Source organism: Mandrillus leucophaeus, unplaced genomic scaffold (assembly GCF_000951045.1).
Source record: "Mandrillus leucophaeus isolate KB7577 unplaced genomic scaffold, Mleu.le_1.0 Scaffold786, whole genome shotgun sequence".
In the NCBI taxonomy this organism is placed as follows: Eukaryota; Metazoa; Chordata; class Mammalia; order Primates; family Cercopithecidae; genus Mandrillus; species Mandrillus leucophaeus.
The window spans coordinates 761,754-772,203 of NW_012108541.1; the positions used below are offsets into that span (position 1 = coordinate 761,754).

The following is a 10,450-nucleotide window of genomic DNA, read 5'->3' on the forward strand; positions in this document are numbered from 1 at the left end:
AAACAGTTGCATCCCTGTAAAAGTTGTCTTTATAGTCTCTAGTTCAATTTCTGATTGCACTTATCAAATTCCTTTGTCTTTTAATATTTTTATTTATTTATTTATTTTTGAGGCAGTGTCTTTTTCTGTCATCCATGCTGGAGTGCAGTAGCACCATCACGGCTCACTGCAGCCTTGAACTCCTGGGCTCAAACAATCCTTCTGCCTCAGCCTTCTGAGTAGCTGAGACTACAGGCGTGCGCCCAACTAATTAAATTTTTTCTTTTTTTGTTGATATGAGGTCTTGCTATTTTACCTAGGCTGTTCCAGAACTCCTAATGTCAAGCTATCCTCCTGCCTCGGCCTCCCATGCTGTTGGGATTACAGGTGTGAACCACCGTTCTTGGTCACAAATTCCTTTAAAGAGTTGTGCAATGGCTCTCACAGCCATTTCAGTACATTACACTCCATAGAGATAGCACTGGGCAAGTGAGAACCAGACAGGCACCGGGCGACTCTGTGCCTCACTGAGGAAAAATAACTAAAAATGGGCAAAGGAGATCCTAAGAAGGCGAGGGACAAAATGTCATCATATGCATTTTTTGTGCAAACTTGTCGGGAGGAGCATTAGAAGCCGCAGGCAGATGCTTCAGTCAACTTCTCAGAGTTTTTAAGAAGTGCTCAGAGAGGTGGAAGACCACGTCTGCTAAAGAGAAAAAAAAATTGAAGACATGGCATAGGCAGACAAGGCCCCCTATGAAAGAGAAATGAAAACCTATATCCCTCCTAAAGGGACGACAAAAAAGAAGTTCAAGGATCCCAATGCACCCAAGAGGCCTCCTTTGGACTTTTTTCTGTTCTGTTCGGAGTATCGCCCAAAAATCAAAGGAGAACATCTTGGCCTGTCCATTGGTGATGTTGTGAAGAAACTGGAAGAGATGTGGAATGACACTGCTGCAGATAACAAGCAGCCTTATGAAAAGAAGACTGTGAAGTTGAAGGAAAAATACGGAAAGGATATTGCTGCATATCGGCTAAAGGAAAGCCTGAGGCATCAAAAAAGGGAGTCATCAAGACTGAAAAAAAGCAAGAAAAAGAAGGAAGAGGGCCGGGTGCAGTGGCTCACGCCTGTAATCCCAGCACTTTGGGAGTCCGAGGCAGGAAAATCAGGCCTCCCAAATGAGGTCAGGAGTTTGAGACCAGCCTGGCCAACATGGCAAAACCCCGTCTCTGCTAAAAAAATACAAAAATCAGCTGGGCGTGGTCGTGCATTCCTGTAATCCCAGCTATTCAGGAAGATGAGGCAGGAGAATCACTTGAACCCAGCAAGCAGAGGTTGCAGTGAGCCAAGATTGCACCATTGCACTCTAGCCTGGGTGACAGAGAAAGACTCTGTCTCAATAAATAAATAAATAAACAAACAAACAAATAAATAAAAATAAAGAGGGAAGAGGAGGAAGATGAAGAGGATAAGGACGAGGATGAAGATGAAGATGATGCTGCTGAATAAGTTGGTTTTAGTGTAGTTTTTTTTCTTGTCTATAAAGTATTTAACCCCCTTGTACCCAATTCATTCCTTTCAAAGAAAAAAAATTGAAATGTAAGGCTGTGTAAGATTTATTTTTAAACTGTACAGTGTCTTTTTTTGTGTCGTAAACATACCACTGAACATGTCTTTAGATAATCCTGTCGTGGTATTTTCAGTAGCCACTATTGAAAATGTGGCTGAAACTGTACCTTGCCTGGTACAGTATGGGGACTGTAAATTGGCATGGAAATTTAAAGCAGGTTCTCCTAGGTGCAAATTAGTTATATATGGGGATGGTAGTTTTTCATCTTCAGTTGTCTCTGATGCAGCTTATAAGAAACAACTGCTCTGTTAACTGAATATTACTCTGTAATTGCAAAAAAAGTCGCAGCTGTTGACATTCTGAATGCTTTTAAGTAGATACAATTTTAAAAATGAGTATTGTCGTCCTTAAAAAAAAAAAGAGCTGTGCAATACTCTATCTGCCACCAGAGGACTCTTCTTTGACATCTGTGCCACCTTCAAGAAAGGCAATAGATTTCTAAGGTTTCCAGCTGAAAATGGCTGGAAGGGCTCTGTTAGAAAAATCAGTCATTGGGAAGTTGATGGAAGCAGGTGGTCCATGAGGACAAGATACACTCTAGGGAAAAGGAGAGAGAGCAATTAACTGGGGAGGTCTGATTGTATGGAGTGCTTTCCCCAGAGGGAGAATGTGCCAGTTATCAATTTATTGCCTCTCAGCTCCCTTCACTGACTCATCTATTAAAATAGATCTTGGCCCTTTAGTTTTCCTTTTACTATAACCGGCACAATGTTTCATCAGTAGAGGGTGCTGGAGAGAGGCATTGAAGAAAAAAGATGTTTTCCTCCCTGGTGCTGATGGCTTGTTGGTCAGACCCGTGAAGAGCATGTTGTTTTCTTCACTGCTGGCTCAGTATAAGTGCCTACAGGGCATTGCTTTTGCTGTATGCCTTCTTCAGCTCTTTTCTTGACTGGAAGAGTGTGGTTAGGAGACCCAGACAGCATGGCTTTCATCCTGTCCTATATTGCTGCTTTGCATAGGCACGCTGGGGTCTCCCATAGGGCTGGCTGTCTAGTGAACTGGATGCCCAGCCTTTGTCCACTGGCTCAGGCTGCTCTGGTCCAAGTCATATGCAGCGGTGCGCTTGATTGCTGCGGAAGGCCTCCCCAGCTCTCAGTCCCACCAGCACCCACAGTGGCAGCCCAACTCACTCTGCACACCCACCCATCAAATTCAGCTCGCCTGGGCCCTAGATATCCTCACACAGACACTGCGTGTTCCAGGCCTCACACCTACAGCGGCTCCCTGACCCTCTCTGTACCAGTCCCCCCCATACACCCAGCATGCCCACCAGCTCTGACTTACCTGCCCCAAAGGGTTACTTCTTTCCTGGTAACTCTTAGCCATCTCTGGGTTGTGCAACTTAGGAACTCCTCTGCCACCAAGTAGATTGTGACCACACCTTCTTCAATGAGCTCTGATCCCTTCCTCCAAGTTTGTCCTTTTGTTGGAACTTTCCCTCGGTCCTACAGCAGTGTTTAGAGCTTTCATTCTATCTTTAGAGTCACTCTCCTATCATTCTTTACTCAATAATTCTTTATATTAAACATCACTGTTTAAATTACTGTGTGGTTTTTGCTCTTGATTAGACCCTAACTAATTAAAGTTTACTCTCACTGGGAGAGGGCAACAGGTGTTCTGGTTTTTCATTAAATCTCATTTCAAAAAAGAGAAGAGAGCAATTTCCTGTCAAGAAACTGGATGTTGATATTGGCACAGACTCTCTGGGTAGAGGATGGAATTGGCATAAAAACCCTAACCAGTAACGCAGGCCCCAGGCCCCAGATCCTGGCTTATATTCAAGTATAGTTTCGAGATAGGGATTTTCCTGTACAATGAAAGAACAGCTTCTGAGTGCCTATCATAACCCAGAGCTGGTAAGGGTTTAAGATGTTTGCTAGACTTCTGCCTACAATGGAATAAGATAAGTTATTCTGGGAACATTATTACTTACAGTGAGAAGTAAAATTCACCTTCTTTTCATTGAGGTGGCACTTAAAAATAGCATAAGAGACAGATAGTTTCTAGATTAGGTATAATGTGCTAATAATGTAAAAAAGGTTCTTCTTTTGCTTCTTTCTTATTCTTGCCAACGATGCATTTCTAAGTTTCTCTTTTAAAGAAGATTTCCTGGGTCTGAAAAGGAAGTTCGAAGTCCTTGTGATATTCTGCTGACAGACTGATCTTGTTTTGATTTTCTCGAATATTCTGTTTCTCCTTTTCTGCAAACAAGGGGTCATTTTTGTCTCTCGATTTTACTTAGCTGTGGTTTGAAGTCTTCTTAACATAACAGTACTGTGTGTTAACCATGCTCTAATTAAAGAGTGAAGCTGAGGTTCTCCAATGTTCCTTAAAGATTTCCTTGGTTAACTCTACCACATCTATACATCTCTGATAATGATATCCGCAGTCTTGTTCATAAAATAAGATGCATTACCAAGGTGAGATGATTGGCCACAATCACATATCTAAAGAAGGAAGGAACAGGTAACTCCTCTGAATACAAGAGACTTCTTTCTAAAGGATTTGACTATCTCCCATTGTTTTCCCATGTTTGTCCTCATAGTAATCTAATGAGGTAGATACTACTTTAGAGATAAGAAAGCCAGGCTAAATAAATTAGGGAGATTTGTCCAAGAAGTTTCAGTAGTAGTGTGCAGACTAGAAGTTGTATTTTAATTCTCTGGCTTTATGTAAATATTTACTTACTAACTTTTCCTCATATGAAAAAGAGCTGGCTATGCAACAATTGGTTTTTCTTTTTCTTTTTTTTTTAGACAGTCTCACTCTGTCAACCATGCTAGGGTACAGTGGAATGATCTCACCTCACTGCAACATCCACCTCCTCGGTTCAAGCAATTATCCTGCCTCAGCCTCCCAAGTAGCTGGGACTATAGGTACGCATCACCATGCCCAGCTAATTTTTGTATTTTTAGTAGAGATGGGGTTTCACCATGTTGGCCAAGGTGGTCTAGAACTCCTGACGTCAAGAGCTCCACCCACCTTGGCCTCCCAAAGTGCTGGGATTACAGGCGCCCAGCCTGGTTTTTCTTAAATGAGATAATTTCTTCCTCTTTTCCTAAATCATCTGTCAGGAATAATAAAATTAAGTATTATTTATAATAATTCCATTACTCACAGTAATAATTGTGATAATAATGTGAACAATTTGTATTTATATAGCATTCTATTATTCACAAAGCATTTTAACATATATTGTCCAATTTCATTCCTACAAAAATCCTTGTAAGGTAAATAGAAAAAGTATTATTTTTTCTATTATATTTAGGACGTGATGGTGGAGATTGAATTTGATCCTAAATTCAACTCTAAAACCTGTTCTATGACACCCTCCATACACTACATAATAGCCGAAGACATATTAAGCCTATCTGCTGTTCAACAAATTACATGCACCCAGACGTCCAGTTTGGCAGAGAGAACAATGCTTCTAAGTGTTCAGTTATGAATTAAATTCTGAAGTTAGAGAAATATTGGACACATATTGAAATTGTGTATTCTATAACATGTATTGTGATAAACACAGAGTCTAATAATGTATAGTACTGTCAGATATAGTACCTCCATAGACATACTGTAATATAGTAGTACTGTCAGGTATAGTACCCCCTTAGACATACTGTAAATAGATTTCTTCCACTCTACGGAAACTGAAGCTCAGAGAAGTTAAATAACTTATTTGTACCAGTCTCCTATGATTTCAAAATGCTGCTTTTTCTAGATTAATGTAGCTGATTTCAAAAAAGATGTCCATATGAAAAAATTTCTCCAGGGAGCAGAGAAAAAGAGCTGGTTGTCTTCCGCTGGCTTGAGGAGGATCGGTGAGTGGAACCAGGCACTGGTGGAACTAATCAGGGTGTCATCCAAGCAGGACACCCTAAGTTTGTCTGCTTATCTACTGATTTGATAGGCAGCAAAGAAGATATCACCATTCATGGCCGGGTGACATGGGCAGTTTCTTACATTTTTGCCTATCATCAAGGATACGATTCAAATAAAATCATACATTCTTTCCACAGGTTGTCAACATCCATTGACTGATTTAGGTTTGATCGTATCCATTGGCAAGGGCACATGCTTACTGAGTTTACCAGAAGCACAATAGCCTGTACTAGTTATATTTCCATTTCTTTTTTAAAGATATTTTTGCTGAGAATGTGCAGTTGAATTCCAGATGGTAAAGTGAGTATCAAATGGAACCTCTTTGTATTCTTTAAATGAATGATAGCTCTCTGTGTGTTTATAATGATGTATATTTTCAATAATGACACATTCTGGATTTTCTAAGATAGTTCTGATTTCAAATTATTTATTTTTCCCATGGAAAAGCTTATCTTGGTCCAGATTTTTTTATTCAGAAAATAGTAACTATATCACATGTTGTGCCTGTCATCTGTATTTTATTTGCCATTTGTCACCTGTAAATAGCGTTCTACTATATTATCTGATTCCTATATTAAGAATATAATGAATTTTCTGTAAATCTAAAATCAGAAAAAAATACTTTTAAAGGGCCAGACGCGGTGACTTAAGCCTGTAATCCCAGCACTTTGGGAGGCCGAGATGAGCGGATCATGAGGTCAGGAGATCGAGACCATCCTGGCTAACATAGTGAAACCCGGTCTCTACTAAAAATACAAAAAAAAATTAGCTGGGCACGGTGGTGGGCGCCTGTAGTCCCAGCTACACGGGAGGCTGAGGCAGGAGAATGGCGTGAACCTGGGAGGCGGAGCTTGCAGTGAGTGGAGATCGCGCCACTGCACTCCAGCCTGGGCAACAGAGGGAGACTCCGTCTCAAAAAAAAAAAAAAAAAAAAAAATTTTAAAAAATTTATTACTTAAAAAAAAAAAAAAAAAAAAAAAAGAAAAAAACTTTTAAAAAGAACTGAAAGGAACTTAATTATTTGTGTAAGACAAAGAATTTTTCTTTTATTTATTCATTATATATATTTAATATATCTGATATCACAAATAAGTTATCAATATCTTGCTCACACCAGAACATTAATTCCATTTGCAAAGTTATGTGAAAATTATCACTATTATCCCAATAATTCAGATAAAATAACTTTCTAGTGCATTTTCTTCTTCAATATTTGGGTTGATAGGGAAGGGATATGAATTTTGACTTGAACCATAAACTAGATTGTCTAGATTGACTGATTTCATGACATAACCATGCAACCTGTCCTTGGAGTTTCTTGGTGATAAAATTTTTCTTACTGTTCTCACATATTTTGTTTCCAGCTATAAATTCATACAATTATCAGTGTTTGTTTTTGGCTGATTCATAATTGTGAGTGAAGAACCATGGAAGGAGAACATTTTTTGCTCATCAACTACTTTCATAAAATCAACAATTTGCTTAAGTGAGTCTTCAAAATAAATACTGATTTTAATGAATATCTACCTTTTACAGTTCATCAGAACATTTTGGTATGTAAAATTAGCCTCAGGATGGCAGAACTTATGTGTTAGACACATTTTGAGGAAAAAAGTGCCCATGTAAAAGAGACAAATATTGAGTCTATGTTTGATTGATTCAATTCTAAGAGAGTTTTTTACAGTCATGTAAGCACTGGCAGACTGTTCTGTCTACCAGAGAAGTATGTTTTATTAGATGCATACTAAATTTGTTTACTCTGGATTAATAGGTTCTGAATTTATACACTTCTTTACTGTTTTTTATATATATATGTTGTCAGCAAAAATGTATATAATACTGTTGTTTATAGGATACTGAATATTTGGTAATTTGTAAGGTGAAATGTGGGAATTACTCAAATGAAGAGTCAAAGCAGAGAAGGCTCTGGATGATGTAATGAGGTCACCATTTGAGAGGGGTTTGAGTGAGAACCAGGCTAAGGCAGAGCAGAGAAAGAGAGGCTTTTGATTTGGTTATTAAATGCCAAAGAGATGTGGTGTAGTAAATGTAAAGAAGAAATGAACATTTGGAAAACAAATATTTTAAATTCATATTTCATGCTTTGGGATATTCACTTTTCACACACAGAGAATAGGAGAAAATGTTTTTCCCTTTGTGAATAATTCTTTGAAAATTCAAATATTGGTCCCTGAGGGAGGTAGGGCATATGAAGCAATGATTGATCTCTTCCTAAATTTAGTAAATATTGGGTCTTTGAAGATATTTCACATTAAATGGAGTGTTGATGTTAACACATTATACAAGCTAAAATGTGAATAATCTCTGGACTTACTCTCATTGGTTCGTTTTCAGGGGAGGGTTATCAGTTTGTTTAGTACAAAGCTATATAAAATATTAAATAGTACTACAAAGCTTATATTTAAAAAAAAAAAAAAAAGCAGTACCTTCTCCCTCCCCTGAGCTGTGCTTCCCAGGGGCTTTTAAATCTTCAGCAGTTTTTCCTGATATAAAATGCCCATCATTGTACAGCTATGTCTTCATTTACAAATTTTAGATACTATCTATTAACTCCTGACACACATATATTTCCCTCTCCTCTCATTCTAATATAATTCTAACCTCATTTCTAGTTAATTCAATATTGAGTATTTACATTATGATGTCACTGCTGGTCATTGGTAACCCAAGTATTGCACTTTGACTACTTATCCTTCATTGTACCATCTGTAGGAGTTAAAGAGGAAAGAAACACAAAATGCGGCTTGGCAGTTAAGACGGGTTTACTTTAGATAAAATATGAGGGGGGCTTCTGGACGATGATGATGATGATGATGATGATGATGATGATGATGACGACGACGACGACGACGACAACGATGATGAGATAAATGTATATATATATTTTTCTTTTTTTTGGGTCAGTAGTGGTTTCTCTTACAGACTAGGAGTATATATTGGTTTTAGGGTGAGGGGGTTTATCATAAGCTTGGAATGTTTCTGTATGAGGGAGAAGTTTTATGGTGGGGTTGGAATGTCTTTGGGAGGAGGGATGTTTATCTTGGGGCAGACATCTTTCCACCCCGACAGTGGTTATCTCAAGGCTGGCATCTTCCCCACTGGAGGGGGGTTATCTCATGGCTAGCATGTCTCTGGTCAGGGAGGGGTTTGGAAACTTTCTGGTTAGAGATGTTATTTGTGGTTTGAGGTCATGCTGGCCTAAGCCATTAGGCTGATGCCCTTTGGATTTAGGCAGTTTTTTATTAAGGTGGACTTTAGAATGAGGGGCTTGTCCAAGATGGCGATGTTCCTGTTCTGTCACAACCTTTTGTTTTCTTTTGAGTTAAGAATTGTCTAGTTTTCCATCTTACCATTTTTCTTTCTTCTCTTTTCTCTTCCTTCCTCCCTCCCTCCCTCCCTCCCTCCCTCCCTTCCTTCCTTCCTTCCTTCCTCTCTCTCTCTCGTCAGAATTTTGCTCTTGTTGCCCAGGCTGGAGTGCAGTGTCTCAATCTTGGCTCACTGCAACTTTCACCTCCCAGGTTCAAGTGATTCTCCTGCCTCAGCCTCTGGAAGAATTGGGATTACAGGCACCCACCACCATGCACGGCTAATTTCTTGTATTTTTAGTAGAGATAGGGTTTCACCATGTTGGCCAGGCTGGACTTGAACTCCTGACCTCAGGTGACCCACCCTCCTTGGCCTCCCAAAGTGCTGGGATTACAGATGTGAGCCACCATACCCGGCCAGCATCTTACTATTTTTCTATCAATTCAACCAAATGTTTCATTAGATTTTCAGATGCTGACTAATACTACATTCAGCATTTCAGATAATCTATTCGTGGTCTCTATCTTCCTACTCCTGTCTGGAGTGGTTGTTGTCTTGATTGTCATCCCAGGACATTCCCTGTTTTCCATCTTCCATTTTTTGTTTGTTTGTTTGTTTTGGTTAGGTCACTCCATTGATAACAATTATGCTGGGACTCATCCTTCAGTAGGGTGAGCAAGAGCGCATGGATGCCCTGTATGTTTACCTGCACAGTTGTTTGTTACTTAAAGATATGAATAGAATTCTAGGATGGAAATAACTTCCCCTCAGAACTGGGAAAGGATTGCTTCATTGTCTTCTGAACTCAGTTGCTACTGGCAAGTTGGATGCCCATTCTGATTCCACATTCTTTTATTGTGCTTGCCTCCCACCCCTAATCCTCTAGCAATTCCAAGTTTATTATTAGTTTCCTGAAATTCCATACTGTGACTTGGTGTAAGTCTTTTTTAATTCATTGGGCTGAGCACTTAGTGGGACCTTCCAATCTGAAATTGTATTCTAAATTGCATTATTTCAGCTCTGGGATATTTTCTTCTTGGATTTATTTGATGATTTCTTCCCATCTGTTTATTCTTCTTTCTGTTTTCTTTTTCTGAAACTCCTATGAGTCAGATGTTGCACATTCTGGAAAGATTATTTAAGCATCTTATTTTTTTCTCTCATTGTCTATCTTTTTTATCTTTTCAGTTTACTTTCTAGCTTTGTTTGCTTTTATCTTCTAATCATTTTATTGACTTTTTTTGTTTGTTTCATGGTCATATTTTTAATTTCTATAAAATTATTCTTGTTCTGATTATTTCTTTTTTAAAAATAATCATCTTATTTTATGGATATAATGTTTTTTGATCTCTCCAGTGATTCAATTATAATTTTAGTAAAGTTTTGTTTTGTTCCTTATACTGTCTTTGTTTCTTCTGGGATTTATTGTTGAAGATGCTTTCCTCAAATATCTTATAATCTTTAGTTATCTATTTCTATTTTTAATAACCTAATTTATTAATTTTCTCCAGAGATAAGTAGGGTCTACTAATTTATTTGCTCAAATACATTTTACGTTGGTACGATAGAATTTTATCAGATTCTCTAGCCACCCATGTGTAGTCATAAGGCATGAAATGCTGCTTTTTATG

At 38.5% G+C, this 10,450-nt stretch overlaps 1 pseudogene; it reads left to right on the forward strand.

Annotated features, from left to right (window-relative positions):
* The first annotated feature begins 526 nt into the window (after positions 1 to 526).
* LOC105529843 lies at positions 527 to 8,343 on the forward strand (annotated as a pseudogene).
* Positions 8,344 to 10,450: the final 2,107 nt, after the last annotated feature.